Raw genomic sequence first — 24,087 nt, 5'->3', positions numbered from 1 at the left:
TTCCAGGGTTAAAGAGGGAGCAGGGGCAGAGAGAGCAGGGTGTGGCCATAAGGGCTATGTGAGGAATCCTTTCATGGATAGACATGTTCCATATCATAACTGTGACAATGTCATTATCTTGGTGGTGTGGTTGTGCTGTAGTTTTCCAAAACGTTACCATTGGGGAAAACTGGGTGAAGGGTAGACAGGTTCCCCCTGTATTATTTCTTACAACTGCAATATCTCCAAATTAAAACTTTAATTTAAAAATAATAATAATAATACAAGAATAAGAAAACTAGCAAACATTTTAAAAGCCTCTCTCTCTTAATTATTTAAGGGATTGTCCAGGTAGAAAGTATTTCAAAGAATAGGTGTCTCTTTCTGTGGTTTCTCTTTAGCATTTAAACAAGAAAAATATCCTGGTCTTCAGGTAAAGATGGTCAAGTAAAGTTGAATCAGAGTTCTGTCCCACCAAACCTAATGAAATGCACCAAAAGAAATTGTTTTTTTAAAAACACAACAAAAAATTAAGGAGTAGAAGTAAAATGAGGAAAGCTCCCATAAATTTCAGAAATGGTAAGATGAAAAGAAAAAGAAAGCTCTGTCTCAATCCTCTCTACCACCCACATCCCACAAGCAGGCAGGAAAGACAATAAAAGTGTGAGTCAACAGTTGAGAATTCTCACCATCTCCACGTTGAAGGACTGAGGAATAAGCCCAAGGAAAAGAAAGAATTCTCCCTGAGACTAGAAGCCTTACCTACCTCACAGCATCTGTGCAAGAGAAACCACCAGGGCTTGCCCCTTTCCAGGCCTCACAGTTGATGACGGGACCTTGGAGAGCCCGAGGTCTTCCTGTAGATGAAGCAAACCCTAGGATGGAATAAGGTCTCAGAAGGGAGAGTGTTATCCCAGCGTCAATGAGGACCCCAACAAACGGATGGGAGGAACCCCAATTAGCATTCACATTGGAGCTTGTGAGAAAGACAAGCAGTTCTCAGAAAATGTGTGAAAGGCATCGAGAAGAATGAATACACCTTATGTCAAATAGGCAGACCTTGGGTTAGTAAAGCCATTTTTGATTACCAGTGATGGAAACTCAATCCAGACCATCTTCTGCATGAAGGGCAAATGTGTGGGCTCCTAAGGCTGAAACTACCAGGCATAGATACCAGGCTGTTTACATCACTGAACCTAAAGGATAAAGGAAAAGACGGTTTTAGGCACATTGGTAGAGAAAACAAGCTACTGACAATGGGGTAGATATCAGTCTGGATGAAGCACAATCAATTCCAGAGAAAAAGAAGCCATAATAACCACAACTTCTGATGAAAAGTGTGGCTCAAGAGCGGCAGACCCAGCCACACCATCTAACAAGGCACGAGGCAGGCCTTCTCAAACATGAAAATGTTAAAGGGATATAACCCGCTTTAGTCCTTCTGAAGGAGATAAAAGGCACTGATAACAATAAAATTCCACTAAAGAAAAAAACAAAAACACTGGACCAGCTCGTTGAGTGCAGAATGGAGTAGGTCAAACCGGATCTAAGCAAGGCTAGGTTGACCAATTGGCTCTAACAGGAGAGGCATGGAGCAGTGACAGTGGTGGGTGTAAATCTCAGCTGAGTGAGGAGGAAGGTGAGGATTCTAGAGGTCTGACGGACAGTGGAAAAGTGTTTGAGTCATGGTGTTAGAGATAGTCTTGGGGTCCAAGACTGCTTGCACTAGGTGTAGGGATCTGAGAAGATGGGAAGGAGGTCAAAGAGAGAGGCTGTAACTGGAGGTATCTGAGGGGGAGCAGTTAGTGGCGATGCCAAGCTCTAGAGCATGAGCAAGCAGAGGTGGGCTGAGTGAGGATAAGAGGGTGGAGAGATTTGGGCAGAGGGAATGGCAAGTGAAAAAGGCCTGTAGTGAAAGGAAGCATGGGCATTTTTCAAGAATCAAAAGAAGCTTGGTATGACTGGAGTGTAGAGAAAGAAAGGTGAGGCTGGGAGTAATGGGGCTGGGGCCACATCAGGCAGAGTGTTGAAGACTATGTTACCAAATTGGGACTGATGCTGAGGCTATGGGGAACCAGTGAAGGATTTTAAGCAAGTGAGTGACATGTCAGGGATGTTTTCAAAACATCCTGTTGACTTTCAGGCAAAGAATGGAATTAGAAAGATGTGGTGTTGCAGACCACTAGGGAAAAATGGGCTCTCTAGTAAATGGCTGCGGGACAATTATTTATCCACATAGAAAAAATAGAAATTGTATTCATATGTCACACCCTACACAAAATCGATTTCAGGTAGATTACATTTAAATGTGAAAGGCAAAAAACTATAAAACTTTTAGAAGATAATGCAAGAGAACATCTTTATAGCCACAGAGTAAGCAAGGATTTCTTAAACAAGACTCAAAGGTTCAAAAGTGTAAGTCATGAAAATATTGAAAAATTCAACTATTTTAAAGTTTAAGAAAAATACTTCTGTTCATCAGCACCATAGAGTGAAAAACAGGGAGAAGATATTTACAGCACGTTTAACAGACAAAACATTAGTATCCAGAATATGTAAATACCTTCAAGAATCAATAAGAAAATAAAACAGCCCAATTGAAAAATAGGCAAAGTCAAGAATAAGGTTTCACAGAAAAAGAAACACAGATGCCAATAAATGCACGAAAAATGTTAAACCTCTTTAGTTGGTAACCAGGCAAATATGAATTAAAACACACTTACGTATGAATATGCACTATACTGGTGAAAAATTAAAAATCAGATAGTAACCAAGTATTGTTGAGGCTATCGAGCAATGAGGACTCTTGTACACTGCTAGTGGAATTGCAAATTGGTACAATGACTTTGGGATACAATTGAATATTTTCTGGAAAAATTGCACATTCATGTTATCTACTAAGCAGCAATTTCACTCCCAGATACATAAGTAAAGAAACTCTTTGTCTTAGTCCATTCATGCTGCTGTAACAGAACACCATAGACCAGGTGGCTTATAAACTACAGACATATATTTCTTATAGTTCTAGAAGCTGGAAGTCTAAGACCAAGGTGGCAGCAGATTTGGTGTCTAGTGAGGACTGCTTCCTGGTTCACAGATGCCGTCACTTTTGCTGTGTCCTCACATGGCAGAAGGGATGAGGGAGCTCTCTGCTGTCTCTTTTATAAGGGCACTAATCTCATTGATGGTGGCTCCACCATCATGACCTAATTACCTCCCAAAGGCCCCCTCCAAACACCATCACATTGTGGGTTAGGTCATCAACACATGAATTTGGGGGGACACTAACATTTAGCTTATGGCACTCTTGCACATGTGCACCAGAAGGCTTGCACAAAAATGTTTAGAGCAACATTGATGAAATAGCAAAAGAACTGGAACAGCCAATGTCTTTCACAAGAGGGGTGAGCACATGACTTGTGTCGTATTCACACAATGAGACTCACGGCTGGTAAACAGACCACAGTGACACATCCCAGTGTGCATCTCAGAACCTCCATGTTGAGTCACAGAAGACGCCATAGTGCAAGTCCCCTCACATAAAGCCCAAACACTTGTAGCACCAACAATGTGTTGTTAGAGATGTGTAGATACACACATATGTGGCAGAACTATAAAGAACATCAAGGCAACCTTTATAAAAACTCAGGAGAAGGATCACCTCGAGGAGGAAGGGAGTGAGATGTGATCACTTAGGAGCTCATAGGAGCTTCAAACAGAAGTGTGAGTTCTCCAGTTTGTTCTTTTTCTTAAGGATTGTTTTGGCTATTCAGGTCCCTTGAGATTCCATATGAATTTTAGGATGTGTTTTTCTATTTCTTCAAAAAATATCATTGGGATTTTGATATAGATCCCATTGAATCCGTAGATCACTTTGGGTTGTACTGATATTTGAACAATGTTAAGTCTTCCAATCCCTGAACATGGGATGTGTTTCCATTTATTGATGTCTTCTTTAATTTCTTTCAGCAATGTTTTATAGTTTTCATTATAGAAGCTTTATCTCCTCTCTTAATTCCTAAGTATTTTATTCTTTTGGATGCTATCATCAATGAAATTGTTTTTGTAATTTCCTTTTCAGATTGCTCATTGTTTGTGTACAATGCAAATGCAAATCGTTTATGTGTGTGGACTTTGTATCCTGTTACTTTGCCAAATTCATTTATTAGTTCTAATAGTTTTTTTGTGGGATCTTTAAGGTTTTCTACCTATAAGATCATACCATCTGCAAACACAGATAATTTTATTTCTTCCTTTCCAATCTGGACGTCTTTTATTTCTTTTTCTTGCCCCATTGCTCTGGCTAGAACTTTCAATGTGGACATCCTTGCCTTGCTCCTGATATTATAAGAAACGTTTCCAGTTACCATGAAGTATGATGTTCACTGTGGGATTTTCATATATGGCTTTTATTATGTTGAGGTAGTTTCTTTATATTCCCAGTGTACTGAGTGTTTTTATAATGAAAGGGTGTTGAATTTTGTCAAATGCTTTTTCTGCACCAATTGAGATGATACTGTGATTTTTTTCCCTTAATTCTGTTGATGTGGAATATCACCTTGATCAATTTTCCTATGTTGAACCATCCTTGCATTCCAAGAATAAACCCAACTGACCATGGTATATGTTCCTTTTAATATGCTGCTGAATTCTGTTTGCTATTATTTTGTTGAGGGTTTTTGCATCAATGATCATAGGGATATTAGTCTGTAGTTTTCTTTTCTTGTAGTGTCTTTATCTGGGCTTAGTGTCCTCATACTGCTGGCCTCATTCAATGAGTTAGGAAGTGTTCCCTCTTATTCAATATTTTGGAAAAAAGTTTAAGAAAGATTGATGTTAGTTCTTTGTTAAATGCTTGGTAGAATTCACCACCAGTGAAGCCATCAAGTCCAGGGCTTTTCTTTGTTGGAAGATTTTTAATTACTGATTCAATTGCCTTACCAGGTATAGATCTATTCAGATTTTCTATTTCTTTGTGAGTTAGTCTTGATAGATCTCTAGAAATTTGTGCATTTCAACTAGGTTATCTAATTTGTTGGTGTACAATTGTTCATAGTACTGTCTTACAATCCTTTTTATTTCTGTAGAATTGGTAGTAATGTTCCCACTTCTATTCCTGATTTTAGTAATTTGAGTCTTCTCTCTTTTTTCTTAGTTCACCTACCTAAAGGTTTGTTGATATTGTTGATCTTCTCAAAGAACCAACTTTTTGATTCCTTTATTTTTCTCTATTGTTTTTCTATTCTCTATTTCATTTATCTCTGCCCTATTCTATTATTTACTTCCTTCTGCTAGCTTTAGGTTTAGTTTGTTCTTCTTTTTCTAGTTGCTTACTTTGTAAAGTTAGGTTGTTAATTTGACATCTTTCTTATTTTTTAATTTATAGCTATAAATTTCCCCCTTAACACTGCTTTCACTTCATCCCATAAGTTTTGGTATGTTGTGTTTTCATTTTCATTTGTTTCTAAGTATTTTCTAATTTTTTTTTGTGATTTCATCTTTTGATCCATTGGTTGCTTAAAAGTGTATTGTTTAATTTCCACAATTTTGTGAATTTTCCAGTTTTCCTTTTGTTATTGATTTTTAACTTTATCTTGTGGTGATCAGAGAAGAATCTTTGTATGATATCTATCTTTTTAAATCTGTTAAGACTTAATCTGTGGCCTAACATATGGTCTATCCTGAAAAATATCCCCTGTGCATTTGAGATGAATATCTATTCTGCTGTTATTGAGTAGAGTTTCCGTATATGTCTGTTAGATCTAGTTGGTTTATTGTGTTGTTTAAGTCCTCTATTTCCTTGCTTATCTTCTGTCTGGTTGTTCTATTCATTATTATGAGTGAGGTATTGAAGTTTCCAACTATTGTTGTAGAACTATTGCTCCCTTCATTTCTGTCATTTTTTGCTTCATATTTTTAATGGTCTGTCATTAAGTGCATAAATGTTTACAATTGTTATATCTTATTGCTCTATTGAATCTGTTTTTGACTCTTGTAAACTTTTTTTATTTAAAGTCTATTTTGTCTGATGTTAGTATAGCCACCCTGCTTGGTTTTGGTTACCATATACATGAAATATCTTATTCTAGCCTTTCACTTTCAACCTGTTTATGTCTTTGGATCTCAAGTGAGTCTCTTGTCGACAGCATATAGTTGGATCATGTGTTTTTATCCATTCTGCCAACCTTTGTCCTTGGATTGGAGAATTTAATCCATTTACATTTACAGTAATACTGAGAAGGAGGCATTTATCTCTGTCACCGTGCTATTTTTTTTCTATATGCCTTGTAGCTTTTTTGGTTCTTATTTTCTTCATTATTGTCTTCTTTTCTGTTTAGCTGATTTTTTTGTAGTGAAATGTTTAAATTCCTTTCTCATTTCCTTTTGGGTCTATTCTACAGCTATTTTCTATGTGGTTACCATGGGGACTACCTTTAACATCCTAACATCATAACGCTGCAATTTGAATTTAAAGCAGCTTGACTCCAATGCTATACATAAACCCCACTCCTTTTCAGTTCCATCCCCACCCCCTTTCAGTTGTTGATGTCACAAAATTATATCTGCATGTGTTATGTGCCCAAAACATCAACTAATAATCATTGAGGATCCCTTGTGTGTGATGACTCACTTCTCTCTTAGATACATAAATGGAAACTGAGGAGAGCATCATCGCATTTCTGTGAATTTCCCATTGTGCAGCATGTGTGAAAAGTGCCTGTTAACAGTGGTCCTGCCTCTCCTATTAACATTGGTCTCAAATAAACCATCCCACATGGGCCAATCCAAACACAAGACAAAAATGTGGGAATCTTCTTGCTCACAACCTTCACATTTTCCTGGGGCACGTTTCACACTGGCTGATCCCTACGCTGATGACCTGTGCTGTATTTCTGCAACCTGCAAGAAAGCCCCGTTGAGTTTTGCTGCCACAGTAGTAACTACTCTGTTTTCATGGCATTCATACCCAGAAGGCAAAGCCCAGAACAGACGTCAGCTCCCAGGGAAAATGTTGGGGCTGCTGACATGAACTCATGCTAGGGCAGAGTCTGAACACCCAGCCTCCAGCTCAGAGAAAGCTACCCAGAGGGGTGGGCTAGAATGCAGAAGCTCCCACACAGCCTGCTGTAGAGTCACAGGTGCATGGATGGCTAGCAGGACCAACACATTGCTGAACACATGCCTGACATCGATGGGCATGTCCTTTTACAAATGTTGAAAGTTTCTCCCTAGTGTGCTAGATTCTAACATCATGTACACCAAATGTGGCTTTTGAGGTGGTTAACAATGGTACTGATGAAAGGACAGAACAACCCAAGGTCCAGTACACAAGGAGCAACACTGACTCCAAGGATGAGTCGGTCAAGCCAAGCTGCTGCTGCAGAGGTTCCAAACACAGCAGCCATCAGCCACCTGCAGCCCCTGGGGGAGAGCGCCCACAGCCCTGGATTTGTGCAGAGCCCTCGCAGAGTGTATGGCATCCGGGCAGTGTTCTCTTCTGCTTCTTTTCACCGCAGCAGCCCAGGCCATTCCATGAAACCCCGACCTTCAGCCACTGTCCACTCACTTTGACCTGCTCCTTTCCAAGCTACAGATGTGTAAGATGCCTGGTCCTGGGAAGCAAAATCCCCTCTGGGAGGCATCTCTGTAATTTCTTTCCCCAAAGCCTTATTTGACATGTGCACACTTCCTGGAATACCTTCACCAAGCATTACCTCAGGATGGGTTAGAATGTTGCTTAATCTCCAACCAGGAGTGTGGTGGAGGCCTCTGTCTGAGCCTGCCTGAGGTCAGGAGACCCAAATTCTGAACAAAGACCAGGAACCTGCAGACAGAACAATTCCAAACCCATGTCTCAAACTGTCTTCAGATAAAAAAGAAATCAGGAGAAATATTTAAACTGAAGTTCTTTACACTGGCGTAGGGCATTGAGTAAAGGCAAGTAACATCGACTTTAAATCCCATTTGTGTAGACTTGTGTTATCCTAGATGGAGCCACCAGCCATATATGACTATTTACATTTGAATTCATTAAAATTAAATAAGATAAAAAAATCAGTTCCTTATCCTCTCTAGCCACATTTCAAGTGCTCAATGTCACATATAACATATATGCATTGGACAGCCCAGAAAGTTCTATTGGACAGAGCTGGCACTACAGAGCGAGGCCAGCCTCATGCAAGAGCAGAGGAAGGACACAAAGTAGTGAGACTCCTGCCTCCTTTAGCCCCTTACACATGCACACGCACACACACATGAACATGCATACACACACATGCACATGCATACACACACGTACGAGCATAAATGCACAGCCACACATGCACACATAGGCATGCACACACACATGCACATGCACACAAGCAAACACACATGCATATACAGACAGGCACACACCTCTTACACACTCTAAACCTCCATCACAGCTTGGAAAACCATTGTGAGGTTAATATCATCCCACAAAATGTGAATTGGGTGACTCAGTTTACCAGTGATTCTGACTTGGCAGAGCTCAGGCACGCTTCTCGCACACGCCCCCACACCTCCTCCTCACTGGCAAGAGCTGTCCTCAAGGTTTGGGGGGGGGGGTCACTCACCTCGAGGGTGCTGGCTGGAGGGTGGGGTGGAAGAACATGTCAAGGAAAGTGAGAGGGCGTCTCGACAGGACTCCAGCTCCTGGAATCGTCCAAGCAGACTCTGTCTGCCGGCAGGTGGTGGGAGATTTCAACAGCAGTAGCTTCACTTCAAATTCGGAGACAGCCAACAAGAAGGAAATAACCCTGTGCTGACTGGTATAATGGAAGAGGTCATATTCTTAGGGATGATTCTTACATTTAAAAAATGTCATTAGATTTTTAACAATTACCCTTTTATTGACAAACTCCTCCTCAGCACCAGTCAAGTAGCAAGAGAAAGAACTGTTTCTCTTTCTCTCTCATTTTTAAAGCTTTACTTCCAGCACAATGGTTACATCTCATGACCCATAAAATCCAATCCCTGGAAGCTATCTAGTATCCCACAAATCACTGCACGAGGATGCAGAGGCTTCAGCCCTAAACTCATGCACAGTCTCTGTGTGTGTGAGCACGTGAGGGCACGTGCGTGTGAGCACGTGTACATGTGCTCTGTCTAATTGGAAGCCTGTCTAATTGTGCAGCCTGGATCATTTTTCCTCCCCCTCTGCTGGCTGCGGTGAACAGACTTTTCTTCTTTCATCCTCGTGGTCTGGGCTCTGCATCTGTCCCTCTGGCATTGTCCCTGCTAACGGCCGTGCAGCCGGGGCCAGAGCCAGGAAGAGGATGAAGGGCTGCATTGATGCCCCTCGCACAGCCCTGCACAACTGGCAAATGGCACTTGTTGTGGGTTTTTAACTTTGGAGATAAGCTGATGGGACCAGAGCCAGCATGACAACAGGGCTTCCCATCCTGCCTTCGCATTCCCAGTCGTAAGGAAAATTGCCTGGGGCTGCTCCCGGAGCCGCTGCTCAGCTCCACTTAGGATCCCCCGCAGGCCTGTGGCCAGGGATGCTCTGAGGTTTGCACAGTGTGAGAGAGTCGAGCAAAGGGCAGGCTGCCGCAGGGACTCAGAGGCCCAGGTTTGGGCTCTCAGGGGAGAGTGGACGAGGAAGAGGGAGCAGTAGGGCCTGAGGAAGGCTGGGGACAGCCGGGAGCACAACCTGCCGAGCACACACCATGCCCGAGACTGTGCGTCTTGCAGCGCAGCCCTGTGAACCAGCTGTGGGTCCACTGGGGGCAGCAAGTGAAGCTCAGTGATGAAAAGACCCTCCAGGCTGCAAACATCCAGTAGTAGAGTCAGAATTGGTACACAGCAGCTCCGAGACACGACTCATCTGGAATTAACAAGATTTGACCAAAAACAAGTCACTGCCTCTTTGTTTGCCATTTTGTGGGGCCCAGCCCTCTGCTAGCAGGACAAGTTGGCAAAGATGACCCCTTCTTGGGACCACAGCTGTTCCAGGAGGTTTAGGAATTGGGAGATGGGCTCCAGAGAGCTCCCACTGCCTCCCTCTTCTGTGTCTCTCCTTGACTCCTTCTGCGTGGTCAGGAGGTCAGTGCTCCTGACTACATATCTTCAGGAGCCCTGAAGGGTTCAGGCTCAACGAAGGTAGTTCCAGGTTTCCTTCCTAGACACCGCTCTCCGATTTCACCCGGCAGCCTCCCTTTCTTGTGTGCAGGGCTGTGGAGCAGTTCAGCTTTCTCCCGAGCATTCCATCCCCAAGTGGATGTCTAATCCACACGCCAGTCCCTGGTGACAGATCTGGTTCGCCAGTTCTGTAACAGGAGCTCGGCTGTTACAGCAGTCGGCATCAAACAGATCACTTTTTCCAGAGAATCTTGGCCGCACTGAAAACAAAGCAAAATAACCCACAATCCAGCACCCACCCAATGAGACATATCATCCTCCATCTGGGTTTCCTTTGGCTTTTGTTCACGGCAGGAATGTGGAAACATTGAAACTCAGTCTCTCCCCTAGCGACATGGGATTTTGTTAATGTTTGGGAAAAATTGAGACTAAGAGTGGGGACAGCCCCAGTGGCATAACCACTCAAGTCATCTGATCTCCAACTGTCAGGAGGGACTGCGACTCCATCCTGTTCGTGCTGGTGAATGCAGACCCAAACAGTGTCCCTCGGTGGCCAGGCAAGGGATCATCTCCAAGATGCCAGGTCATTGGCCCTCCAACAGGAGGAAGGGGCCCTAATGCTCCTACACACACTTCACAGGGTTGTCGGTGTGAAGAGAACACTCGGACGTTTGGGAGAGTCCTTGACGGTGAGCCTGCAATAAGTATCCCGTTCAGTCGCTATGAATGGACGGCACGATCCAGCAGTCACGCATGAGCATTGGTCCTTATCAAGGATTCACAGTGTCCTCTCCACCAGGTGTAATCACTGTGACGACTGTGTCAGCATCTAAGGGAAGATGCGTACTTTGACGATCAGCCCTTCTGAAGACGTGTAAGAGCTGCTTGTGCAGAAACAAGAAGCCTAACAGGAAACGTGCAAATGTGCAACCACCACCTGGTCAAGAACATGGAGTGCTGTGGGCTCTGTGGGCACTGCAGGGGGCAGAGACAGTGTGGGGCAGGGCTTGTGGCACTCGGGGGTGGTCAGTCAGCAGGGCAGTAAGAAGAGCCCTGTCATTTTAGACCCAGCCTGGCCCAGGGGCCTGCCCTGCCATTGCGTCCTCCAGACTTGTCATTATCTTAACTTCCCCTGGAGGCTCAGTGCTAAAGAAAGTGATTTCAACTGAAGTGTCCTTGCTCTCCCCAAATCTCGAAGCCTATAATCCTAGACGAGGAGCGTGGAGTGTGGTGGCTCAGAGCTTGGGAGAGAGCCAGACCATCTAGATTTGAATCCCAGATCTGCTACATACGAGACGGGACCTGAGGGGAGTTGTTTCAACTCCTCCTTGGTTACACCTCTCCAAAGTGGACAGATGAATAGTGCCTCCTTCTAGACTTGTTGTGAAGCCCAAGTGAGCCAACCTTTGCCAAGGGCTTGGAAGAGCACTGTTCCTGTTGAGCACCATGCAGGTGTCTGTTAGGCAAACAGGACAAGGATCAGCTCCCTGGCATTTCCATCCATGAAAGTGTGATGGTGTGAGAGGCTCTTCATCCTAGGGAACAGGCCGCGGGAAGAGTGTGTGCAGGAAGGTGCATGCAAAAGTCTGTCACACTCCGGCTGGGGAAGGCTCAGAGTAGATGGTTCCTGCGGTCTGACAGGGTAACACCTTATTCTGGATTCCCAGCCCCCGTAGCAGGATCCTAGAGCAGCATGAGGCTGAACCCCCAAAGTCCTGAAAACTTCCACAGGCTCAAACAGCAACTTGGAGTATTTCTTGATGGCAAGTGGAACACTGTGATCCGGCCATGTCGTTTCAGCGCACACTTACACGGCTCAAGAGCCTCAAGAGAGGACAGCCAGGATACCAGAGATCCATACCAGGCACACAGGATGACTGAGTCCAAGAGCATCATCAGTGCCCAAGACGAAGCCCAGCCCTCCTCTCAGGCCCAGTGCACTGGGGCCACTGGCGCAGCCTGGGTTGTTCCCTTCCCCTTCAAAGGGCGTGAGTTCATTCATAAATCAGTTTGCAGTCACACGGCCAGGGAGGTTCCTGGAAATGGAGCAACCAAGAGCCCCAGGGATATCGCCATTATGGCAACTTATTGCCTAACAGTTCCTGGCAGCTGATGGAAACTGGACTGACCTACACTGACCAGTGTGTTCTGGAAATAGCCAGCCCAGCCGGAGGCAGGGGGAAGCTCAGTGGAGGTGCTGGAGACTGAGCACCCTTTATAAATTCTCAAGGAGGTTTCTTCTCTCTTTGAGATGATGAAGAATGGGGCAGAGGTCTGGAAAAGATGTCCTGAGGATACACTCATTCCCCCAGGGCTGTGGCCATCAGAGATCTCCCGTGACCATGTCCTTCACCATTGTCAAGGTGAGAACGAAGTTTGCAAGAGTCCTGGGTAAGATGGGCCAAAGCTTTTGTAGCGTCTGGTGCCCATGTGCAAGGGCGAGTATATGTCAACACCTGAGGTCTCGGCCAACATATGGGCTCGGCTTTAAGTTCTTCGTACATCTTTTTGCTTCCATTCAATCACAGCAAAGTGTACAACTTCTATGCATGATGACACATGAGTCACCATCAAAAACTAGGAGTATTTGTGCATCTTACTCAAATCAGCTAGAAATTATTGACCATCTATTACTATCAAAGCACAGTTCTGTGCTCTGCAGAGGGCCATAAGCAAGCAACCACAACAGGACCTCTGCCCTGTGTTGTTCACGTCCCAGCTGAGAAAGAGAGAGAAGCACAGACCCCTGTGAGGATCAGCGAGGTACAGGAGAATAAGGAGACCAATCCAGGTCAAGGGCGTCTGATGTGGTCGAGTTGGCAGCCTGGGATCAAGGGCTGGGCATTCCCAGCAGAGGAAGAGCAGTGAGGACAATTGTGGAGCTACATGGTGGTGGTGGGGAGAGACTGAGGATCCACCCAGAGGGAGGTGTGTGTGCCCGTCTGCAGGCTTTGAACATGACCAGGAACAAAGGGCCACCAAGAGTCTCCAAATGGGGAGCGTTGTGACGCTATCTCTCTAGGGGGTCAGTGGCTTGGACGGTGGAATTGTTTGGAAGGGAGAGAGGCCAGAACCAGGAGGCCAACTCAAAGCAGATTGCAATCATGTCCACCAGACTCACCATGGGCTGAGTGCGGCAGTAGGACAGGAGACATTTCAGGAGGAATCCCTATGTACTTCTGGAAGATTAGAAGTGGAAGATAGGAAACATAGGTGCCAAATAAGTCCCAGTTTCCAAATCTATTAAAGTTTCAACACCATTACTAGAAGCTGTATATCTCCTTAACCCGGACAAAGTGACTTTTCACAGTTGAGATTGTGATGAAAACCAGTTATCAAACTAGAGTGCCTTGTCCTAATCTTAATGTCTACGCTGCAGCTGCAAGGCTTGTTCTTCACATTTCAACCTTAATCCACAGCTTTCTCAGAAAGAGCGCCCGACCTCAGACTGCAACCAGGCAGGGCTGGAAAATGCCTGCTGCTGCTCCTCCTCTCTGGCCTCCACAGTCCTTGCCCATCCCTGGGCTGCTCTGCAGATCTCCAGTCCACCCGCACCTACAGATATAATTTCTTTCCCATAAGAAAGATGGGCCTTTCACCACAGGGTATTCTATTTCCTGTCCGTGATACAACAACGAACACAAGCAAACTTCTGCCTGTGTGCCCAGCACAGGAGAGACCCAGAGAGGGTGCAAAACTTGACTTCTGCCCTCGAACAATGTGCAACCTGTTTGGAGAGTTCAGACATGAAGCAGCCAGGAATACAAAACGCAGCAGAACGCATGTCTGGCTTGTGTGATACACAAGTTCAAGACAGGAAGGTCGTCCCCCATTGGAGAAGTTGGTCTTGAGAGGCTTCCTTCTGGGATTAAAGTTGGAGAAGGGGCAACTGACAGGGCCTGAGCAGGGCAGGATCCGAGGCCTGAGTCAGAGCAAGAACACATGCGGCGTATGAGGCATGAACCTGATGAAGGCCCGAGTCCCGGGGGCTGCATGGACAGGTTGAGAAATTGGATCTGCAGGTTCTGATGGACTAGCACTCTGTGAGCAGCACTTTAGATGAGGTCACACGCAGGACATCAGGGTGGATGGAGCAGGATGGTCCCAGAAACAGGGGCGAGAGTGGAGTGACAGGACCTGCGCTGGGGAAGGCAGGAACCCCGTTATCAAAGGCTCCTCTGCACCTCGGGCATCTCCTGTCCGGTGTGTGTGTCACTCACTTCACTCTACTCGGCACTGACGTTACTCCCGGTCCTGCACAAGACACGGAGAAGTACCCAAAAAGTAAGATGCAGTAACTGCCTCGAGGAGATAGTCTATCCCCTACCTCAGGGCTTCTTAAGATGCTAACATTTTAAAATGGATGTGAAGTTTTACTTTGCAACTCTAAGATAGTACACAAACCACATCACTCCTCAGAGAGCGGCCACCACCATTCACTCATGAGGACGTCTAGAGCCTGGTCCCCAGAGCTTGACGGGAATGACTACTCTTAATCTCTCAACAATATCAACTTTGCTGATGGTGAGTCCTGTGGATTGGCTCCTAACATGCCCAAAGCTTCAAGGCTAATAAACAACAGGTGAGATTTAACCCCGGCACGCTGGTTCTGAAGTGCAGCTCTGTCTGCACAGCTACGTGGCTCCATGTTGGAAGAGGGCCTGTCCAAGGGGCATCTTGGCTGGACAAAGGATGAGCTTGGTGAAAACAGCACACGCAAGAGAAGGAGCGTAAGCTGTCACCACGTCGGCCCATCCACAGCCGTGTGTGCCAGCGACGTGTGTAGTTAAATATTTAATAGACATTTGTGGAAAAATAAATGATTTGCAGCCCTGGGGATCGTGAGAATGGTAACCCCCACTGGTCTGAAAGCTCACTACCAAGAAAGGCAGGGCGGAGCAGCACATGCGGCAGGAAGGCCGTCTGCTGGACGTCCGTGACCACCGCCCAGCGCTCCAAGCCGAGCGTCCCGACCAGCAGCACTCGCATCACTCGAGAACGTGCTGGAAACCAGACTCTCGGGCTCCGCCCCAGACCTGCTGAATGGGAAACTCTGAAGATGGGGTCTGGAAATCTGCGTTCCCAGGCTCTCCAGCGTGATTCCGACGCTGGCTAAGACTTGAAAGCCCCTGAGCCAGTTTGTGGTTCTCACCCCTGACGCACGTCAGATCTCCCAGAGGTGTTTTAAGAATACCTCTCTGGGATTCTATACCCAGGGGTTCCGATTTATTTGTCCAGGGGCATCAGTAACTTTTTCAAAGCTCTCCCGCTACCGTCATTGTGCAGCCAGGGGTGGAAACCGTCAAACCAGATGGTTGCTGGTGGGAGAGCAGGTTTGGGACAGAAAGCCCCGAGAGGCTGGTCCTCGTGCCTACTCACCTAATGCTCCCACTGTCGCGTGTGCAAAGGCAGATCCTGTGCTCTTGAATCTTTTACAAGAAAACTGACGTGAAGTTCTAAAACAAATTGCCGTTTATTGAAAACAGTGGTAACTGGAAACTTTATGGCCCTGAAAAATTTAAAGTTCAAAGTTACCCCAATTTCATGGGTTGTGTCTCTGAAATGTGTCCCCCCTAAACGCTGTTCACCCGCTCCAGCTCTGAGCCACGTGGGTAAGAGGGGCGATACTGTGCTCACACCATCTATGCAAACAGCAACAGGAAAGTGGGTCTCACCTCTTCTCCTGACCCCACTCTCCTTTTCCACATTAAAACAAAACGCGTGTAACGAGACTCAGAACTCATGGGGCCCAAGTGTACCTGGGCTCATTCAGCAGTGACAGTGTGACTGGGCTTGAGCACAGGGCTCAAGATTGATGACAGGCTGGACTGGTGACCGACAACACACAGCTGACAGCTCTGAACCCCAGTGGGCATGAACCCCAAAGCATCGGCACCACTGTCTGTGGAAGAGGACCTGAGCCTGAGAGGGGCCCCTCACCCTGGAACCACAGGCTTTCCTCAGGAAGCCCCTACTCAACCCCTCTCTGCTGCCTCCCTCTCACCAGCCCAACCAAGCCACCTGCTGCCCGGGAACAAGCCTGCACCCCATCCACTCGGAGCCCGCTGTGCAATCCCTTTGGACTGAGGACCCCTAATTAAAACAGATTAATGATCTGAAGCAGAAACCGTGTTTAATGAAGCCTTGCTGGGGCCGGTATGTGGTTCCAGGGCTGTTTGCCCATAAATATTTACCAGTCCTGCCTGCAGAAAAAGCAGGCCACCTGTTCCCTGCCCTCTGTCACCACTCAGGTAATGCCAAGTGGGGCTTCCAACAACTTCACCACCTCAATCCCCGGTCCACATGCCCACAGGGGTGATATCTTCCACCTGACCCCACACACCATCCTCACTGGGACGTCCTCCGCCTGACCCCTCACACCGTCCCCGCGGGGATGTCCTCCATCTGACCACACACACTGTCCTCACAGGCAGACGTCCTCCACATGGCGGGAGTATGGACACTCCATACCCCCATCCCAGGTGGGGTCACATTTGCGCCCACGCGTGCATCAGCACTTTCACATTGCACAAGATGTTGTCTCTGTAAACTCAAGTTACTGGGAAGTGGGCCCATGAGGAAGGGCCTGTGAGGGAACTCCGTGTGAACCCCAGTTTACAGCTGGAGACACTGGGGACACAAGAAGGTGAGGTCTCCAGGTCACAGACAGCTCACACCCCCTGACATGCCCGGGCCCTCTCCATGATGCCCAGGTAGAGCCTGGAGTCCACAGTGCCTTAGGAACAAAAATAAGAGGGAAAATGAACTTTAGGTAGAAGAAAACGATCTGGGTGTAATATCAAAATACTAGTCTTTCTACAGATGCAGTCAGTGGTAACGTCTCGTTTTTAACGTTTCTCCTGGGGAAGTCTCAAGGCGCCCTGCGTGCTGCAGTCAGTCAGCAGGTCAGGGTGGCCCTAGAGAATCTGCTTCTGGTCCCTCCAGGAGCATCTCTTGGGCTCTCCTCTGTGTGACTCGCTGCCCAGGCGTGGGGCCTGGAGACCAGCAGAGCTTGTCCTCCAGCAGTTCCAGGCCGCCCCCTCCGAGCTGCCCTTTCTCCACAAAGGGCCTCAGAGCTCGTGCCGACTCTGAGCTGGCTCCGCTCTGCTCTCTGAAGGAGACAACCACAGATGGGTTTGGAAGCTGCAGCCGGCACGTGGACAGGCAGGCCGCCGCTTGTCTCTCAGGTCACTGGAGGCCCTGCCGGCCCCGCTGACTGCCCCTGCCCTCTGGGCGCCGGGCACAAGGTTGACACAAGTCCATACCTGCTTCTCGGTTGGCTTCCAGCCCTCCTCAGATCGTCCCTCCTTCCTTCTGCCCTGCATTCCTGGCCCTTGCCTGCAGCCCCAAATTCCTGCCGTGCTGGAGGCAGGATGTTCTCGGTGAAGGTACACAGCTCAGGAATTCACTCTCTCTCCTGGCCTGTCACAGCCTGAGCCCGTGGCCTGCGGGGCTTAGCACAAATCCCATCTGCTCACCAGGCAGACTGTGCCTCAGGAGAGGGAAGTCCCTGAGCTGCAGATCATCAGCTCCTAAACCCAGGAGGCCAGGTGGCACCCCAACTTCTGAACATCAAATAAAGGAAAAGAAATTCATTGCACACCAGCTTCTGAGGAGAAATGGGCTCACAGGTGCTGAGGAGGGACGCGGACATCCCTCGGTTGATTTTTCCTTGTCTGGGGCTCTTCATCTCCAGGTGTACGCACCCAGAGCTGTGACTCGGCTGCCCGAGGAATGCTGTCAGCCCGCAGGAATGTTATCTGCTGGGAGGGGCTCAGGACTGCATGGAGCCATCTAGCCATGCATAAGTACAACCTCCAACATCAACACTGTCAGAAGGAACCTGCAGCTAAAAAGAGAAGCAAGGTGAACAGCTCCTTAACGCTCAAGCCACTCCCTCCCTCCAAGTGCACAGGGATGGTCGCCTGGTTTGAAACATGCCAGTCTGCCGTGGTTCTCTCTCTCCCTGCAGCGCTCAGTAAGCTTCCAGCCCACTCCACTCTTCCTGCCACGGAAATTCCAGAGCCAGCCTGCATGAGGAAAAGAGGAGGAGCCCACGGTTCACCAGCTGCAGGGTGTGTGTGGGGTTAGTGGGCAGCAGCCATCTCCACTGTGTCCCTGTGCCCGTTTCTCACCTGCAATCTGGGCAGGGGGCTCTCCTCTGCCTCCTTCACCCCACTAAGAACGTCACTGAAGTTAAACAGATCTTATGTGCAGTTTTTTGTCTCCTTAAATGAATGGACTTTATAAACACATTTTTTTTTAAATTGAGTCTTCTATCACATTTACACAAACAGAACGTGGGTCTCCTAGAACAATCCTACTTTACGTTTCTCCCAACCAGCACTGTTTACCAGAAAATCAGGCCCATGATCGCCCCACATGATTTAAATATCAATGGGCGGCTCTTGTCAAACCCTCCTTAGAAATATAGGATTTTTAGAGCTGGAAGAGACTACAAGGTCATCCGGGCCAGCGCCGTCATTTTGCACATGAGGAAAACAAGAAGTATTTCATCCCCTGCACAGTCACAAGGTCACCACCGGAAAGTCAGGACTGCACCCGACTCCCAGTCTGGTGCACTTTGCCCCACTCCACTAGCTGCTAAGCCTCTGTGGGCTGTGGCTTGTCCCTGCTCCCTGGATGTTGTCAAATGAGAAGTCAGCTCCCATCAGTGAACGCCTAATACCAGCAGGATGAGTTACAGTCACGAAAATCAGGATCTAGGGTATCTCATAAGCCTTCTTTCCAAATCCTAAACAAGCTTACACTTGCCGATGGATCTCACTGTCATGTTGTCCCCACTCTGGAACCCACACAATGTTCGTAGAGTATCACGACCCGGCAGGTCTATGTGTTTGTAGGACAATCTCATGCTTTCTGCTGACACACCAAGAGAAGGAATTTGGAAGAACAGCTCTTTTCCAAGATGGTACCTGCACTTCTCATGGCTCTGGTCACTACATTAGACATATTTTGCACTCTTTAGTCAGGACAGGTGAAAATACAAATAAATTTAAGACGTGTTTGGTAAATTCATGAAGGATAGATTCACCATGTTCAGTACACGGGGCACTGGGATTATTTGGGTGCAACTCTTTTTTCTTAGCATCCTCGCTAGCCTGCAATACGCCCGCTCATGCCAGTGGCAGAGACCAGACTCTGGACTCCTCTGCTTCCATCCAACAGCATATGGTTTACATTTTTCAAGAAAATCCCAAAAAGGGGCTTCATTTTCTTTCAATTTGTGAGGGGCACCTTCTCCAAACGGTCCTCAATGCAGGAGCCAATGTCAGCTGTCCCTGTTTTGCAGTGCATTCTGCCTACTGTTATTTCCCACCCATGTGTGAGGTAAAATAGAACGATGTCCCACTCTAGGGTCACCAACCATTCTGATTTGCCCAGGAATGTCCTGGTTTCAGTACTAAAAGTCGCCTATCCTGGGGAAATGCCTCGGTCCCTGGCCAACCAGAATGGCTACCCTCTGACTATCTAAAATTAAGCCTCTCTTACTAGTCTTACATCAAGTAGATTTTTACAAAACCAAACTTTTTTAAAAAATTCAAGTGAAATTTTTCATGATAGAGGAAAATGGTGGAAGGAGCTGAGAAATGTGTTCTGGATCTTTGATGAAGAGGTGAGAACAGAGGAGTGGGAATCTAGACGCTTTCTCTACAAAAGCTCTGAAGCCCCTCCTTCCTTTTCAGGAAGTGCTGTCGTTTTTACTCACATGTAATATAGTTCCATATTCATCAGGGAGAGAAAGTAGGATCTCCAACAGGTTTTTCTGTCTCAAATTCCGATGATGTAACCAGCAGGGAAATAATCCGAAAGGCGCACACAGCCGAATGGCAGCCGGCTCTGGGGCTGGGACCGCCTGCTCATGCATAAACATCATCCACTAATTGTCTCTTTGTTACCCTACACTCTCCTCCCAGGGCTGGAGCTGCAGTGGGTTTTGGCCCACTCCCCAGTGGAGTAGAACCCTGCAAGACTGAAGGCACAGACATCTGCCCGGTTCTCAGCACTTCCTGGGTCTGAATTACACCTTGTTGATCGACTCACAGGGACCACCATCCAGTGTCAGGCTGGGAGTGTGGCAACATGAAGCACCCCGGACTTGGAAATGCCTGTGACAGGGCTGGAGTTCTGAGAGTTGCCATGTCGCTTCCATTTTTACTTTGTTCCCCAGAGGTTGCGGGGTTGGCACACTCTAGGAGGCATGAGGGATGCCAGCGCAGACAGTTTCCAGGGCAGGACCTCAGCAATGCCTGGTGCTGCCTTGAAGGAGCGTGGCCATCTGGCCTGGGGCTGAGCTGCTGCCAGCACAGGGCAGAGTCCTGGGGGTAGTCTGGCGTAAATTCATTCCCATGTCTGCTCTTATCTTGGAAAGAGAGAGGGAATGACAAGGAAAAATGTACACACGTGCATATGTGTGCATACGTGTGCCGGCACACACATGTGCACACACACACACACACACGGACACCAGGTGTCCAGGGCAATGGAATAATTGAAAGAAAGACGTGCAGATGGCCGCATTGAGCTCAGGCTAACAGAAAGAGTGCGTTCAGAAGGAAGAGGAAGACGCGCAGGACTGCAAAGGGCGGAAGACAAGAAAACATGCACAGAAGAGAAAACAAGAGAAAGAAAGGACAGTCCAAGAAAACGGCCATCAAAACTGCATGAGGGGAAATTGGGACAGAGAGGATGTGGGCCCCGCAAGCCGGAAGCGGGCTAAGGGACTGCCAGTGTATGAGCTCAGCCCAGCCACTCAGGGGCTCACACGCCCTCACCATTCCCACTGCTCTTGGTGTATTTTCTTGTTTGTTTCCAACATGTCGGCTTCATGCATTTACCAAGAACTCAATGGCCAGGGATGCCGCCACTTCAGAGCTGGGAAGAATTAAGTTGTTGAGGGAAAGTTTGCTTTTTCTAAAATGGGTGAACCCCAAGCGCTCAAGCTGGCCAAGATTCCTCAGGTAATACACCTTGCCATTATCTGGTCCTCCCATCTCACGTCACTCTCAGCTCTGTCCACAGAGGCGATCACTGACTTTGAAGCTGAATGCGTCCTCAAGATCCCATCCTTTCTCCTGTCCCACTGTCTTCAAAAAGGCTTCCACCTGGAGCACACCAGCCTTGGTCGGCTGCCTCTTTGTGCACATCTATCCCACCACCACAGTACCAGAATTTGTACCAGTGTGCCAGCAATATTCAAATAAAAACTCCCAATTATACAGAAAAAAACATAATGAAGCTGCCCTCTCCATTTGGAAAATGCATCCACCGAAGAGAATACAATGGAGTTCATAACAAACATTCATTGTCAAAATTTTTCAGGGAAAAAATAAAAGTAAGTAAAACTCCTCTGGTCAAGGAGCATTGAGGGCTGAAGTAGGGATAGAAATGTCAGCAACCCCATTCCACCTGGTTCTCTGATCTCTCAACTGGTGTCCACACCAGAGCTATGATGATCTCTCATTTGGTGTCTACACAAGAGCTATGATGATCTCACATGTGTCTTCACCAGAGCTATGATGATCTCTCACCTGTGTCTTCACTAGAGCTACGACGATCACTCATTTGGTGTCTAAACCAGAGCTATGATGATCTCATGCATGTCTTCACCAGAGGTATGATGATCTCTGATCTGTGTCCACACCAGAGCTATGATGATCTTTCATCTGTGTCCACACCAGAGCTATGATGATCTCTCATTTGGTGTCCACACCAGAGGTATGATGATCTCTCATCTGTGTCCACACCAGAGCTATGATGATCTCTCATTTGGTGTCCACACCAGAGCTATGATTATCTCTTATCAGTGTCCACACCAGAGCTATGATGATCTCTCATCTGTGTCTACACTAGAGCTATGATGATCTCTCATCTGTGTCCACACCAGAGCTATGATAATCTCTCATTTGGTGTCCACACCAGAGCTATGATTATCTCTTATCAGTGTCCACACCAGAGCTATGATGATCTCTCATCTGTGTCTACACTAGAGCTATGATGATCTCTCATCTGTGTCCACACCAGAGCTATGATAATCTCTCATTTGGTGTCCACACCAGAGCTATGATTATCTCTTATCAGTGTCCACACCAGAGCTATGATGATCTCTCATCTGTGTCTACACTAGAGCTATGATGATCTCTCATCTGTGTCCACACCAGAGCTGTGATGATCTCTCATCTGTGTCCATACCAGAGCTATGATGATTTGCTTGTCTGTCATGATCAAATGGCCAAAGTGCCAGATATGTGTATGAGCTCTCCTGAGTTCTGCTAACCAGATCTTTCTGCTATTGCCCTTATACCTGCAATGCAAAGATGGCCAACACTCATAGCAATAAAAAGGCCACGTGCGTTCCTAGGTATCTGATGACTCACCCGAAGAGAAAGACGCATCAGGGTCAGTGAGTTTGATTGTCCCGTGAATTGTAATTCCTTGAAAACTGTTCGTTCCTATGTAACATTTGTATAATTCTCTTTGAGCCAGGCTATTTGCTTACCTGAGATTCCTCACCTCCTCCTCCAACCAGGCTGGATGACAGAGAAGTGAGATAAATGACACGAACCAGATCCACAGTGATGGCCCCGACACTCATTGCTTGGAGCTCTCACAACCAGCTCAAATCCAGAAAACTTGCCATAGCCGAGGAAGAGGCTGGAAATCCAATAAGAGTGGGACCTTTTCAAGCTTTTCAAGATTTCTACTTCTGGTTCAGAAAAGACAGAAACAAAGACGATCCCATTCTCAGTGGTTTCTTGAATTGTTGGGTCTGCTGTTTAGATATGTGGGAATAGGGTTGGGCCATGTGCTTACAATCACACCACTCACTCACTTGACATTTCTGTGCTTTCATTGTAACACTGCGTCCGTCCTCAGTGATTAAGACATAAACAGATGCTCACAGAATGGGAAGGGGTTTGTAACTAGGGACACAGAGGAAGTTTCAGTTGATCTTGCTCATTTTCCAGCGAATTCCATTCAGGAACCAAATACCTGATTGCAGGCACCTTAAAAATGTGGGCCCTGCTCCTTCTGCTGTGTTTGTTCTGAGGATCGGCAGCAAACCTGTCCTGGTCTGGGTTATTGCAACTAGAGGTGAGATGTGCTGAAACCATCCCTCCAGCCAGGATCTCCCGTTTCCAGGCAGTGGAAGGGAAGTTCCGGTCATGTCCCCCACCAGGGAGGACGCACCCAGAGGCAGCCGGAGCCAGCAGTGAGTCACATGATCCTCAGAGGGAGGAAAGCCACCATCACATGAGGCTGTAAGTTGAGCTCTGCAGCTGGTGGTCCTGGGTGGCGGCAAGAACAATGACTAGGGGCTGTACTGAGACCCCCAGCTTTGTGCTGGCCAGCATGTGAGTGTGTACACGCATGTGCCTTTGCTGATGCTGGAAAGCAAGTCACTCCTGGTGCCAAGATCCGTATCTCAGCTCCAGACAGGACCCTGCACCTGCTGTGTGAGGCTGTGTGGGCCTTGAGGGCCACAGGGACCCGGCGGGCAGCTTTGCACGAAGTGCAGGTGAAAAGCCAGCTCACTAAATCTGGCTCCTTCAGGGCTGTTTGTAGCTCCCACACACGGCTCCACAGACTGGCCTTAGACGAGATGTCCTAGTGAATCGTAGTTCACTGGGCAAAGTCAGGGCTGGCCTGGGGACCCCACAGCCTTATCAGGTTGCAAATTAGCTGGGAAATCAAAACTCTTCTACCAGTATATCTGGAATAGATTATTTATACGCAGTTACAGTTACACACCCAGCATTTTCATCATGAGGCCCATAAGCTTTAGGTATTTCTGAGGAATGGAAACACCAATGCCTGAGTCAGACAGCACACATTCGGGGCTTCGGAGGGAGAGCTGAGTGAGGAATAGTGGCTCGTTCGCAAAACTCTAGGATGATAGAAAGTGCTGCATTTGGGAGCCGTGTAATCATGTGCGTGTCTGTCCTCTCTACAGAAGCTGCAGTTCCTACCCGAGTCTCGGAT

At 47.2% G+C, this 24,087-nt stretch overlaps 1 long non-coding RNA gene across 1 annotated transcript; it reads right to left on the bottom strand.

Annotated features, from left to right (window-relative positions):
- Positions 1-750: 750 nt before the first annotated feature.
- LOC147912224 (uncharacterized) lies at positions 751-19,877 on the bottom strand. The gene is made up of 6 exons (XR_015550095.1): positions 19,814-19,877; positions 17,349-18,113; positions 15,463-15,592; positions 8,577-14,337; positions 1,068-1,175; positions 751-836 (listed from the first exon to the last, which is right to left on the bottom strand). It is a non-coding gene; the product is annotated as an uncharacterized LOC147912224 (long non-coding RNA).
- Between the last annotated feature and the right edge of the window lie 4,210 nt (positions 19,878-24,087).

The sequence above is a fragment of the Ceratotherium simum genome, chromosome 38 (assembly GCF_057802395.1).
Source record: "Ceratotherium simum simum isolate JZ-2026a chromosome 38, ASM5780239v1, whole genome shotgun sequence".
Lineage (NCBI taxonomy): Eukaryota > Metazoa > Chordata > Mammalia > Perissodactyla > Rhinocerotidae > Ceratotherium > Ceratotherium simum.
The sequence above is the reverse complement of the archived record's forward strand: the minus strand, read 5'-3'. Positions and strand labels throughout refer to the sequence as shown.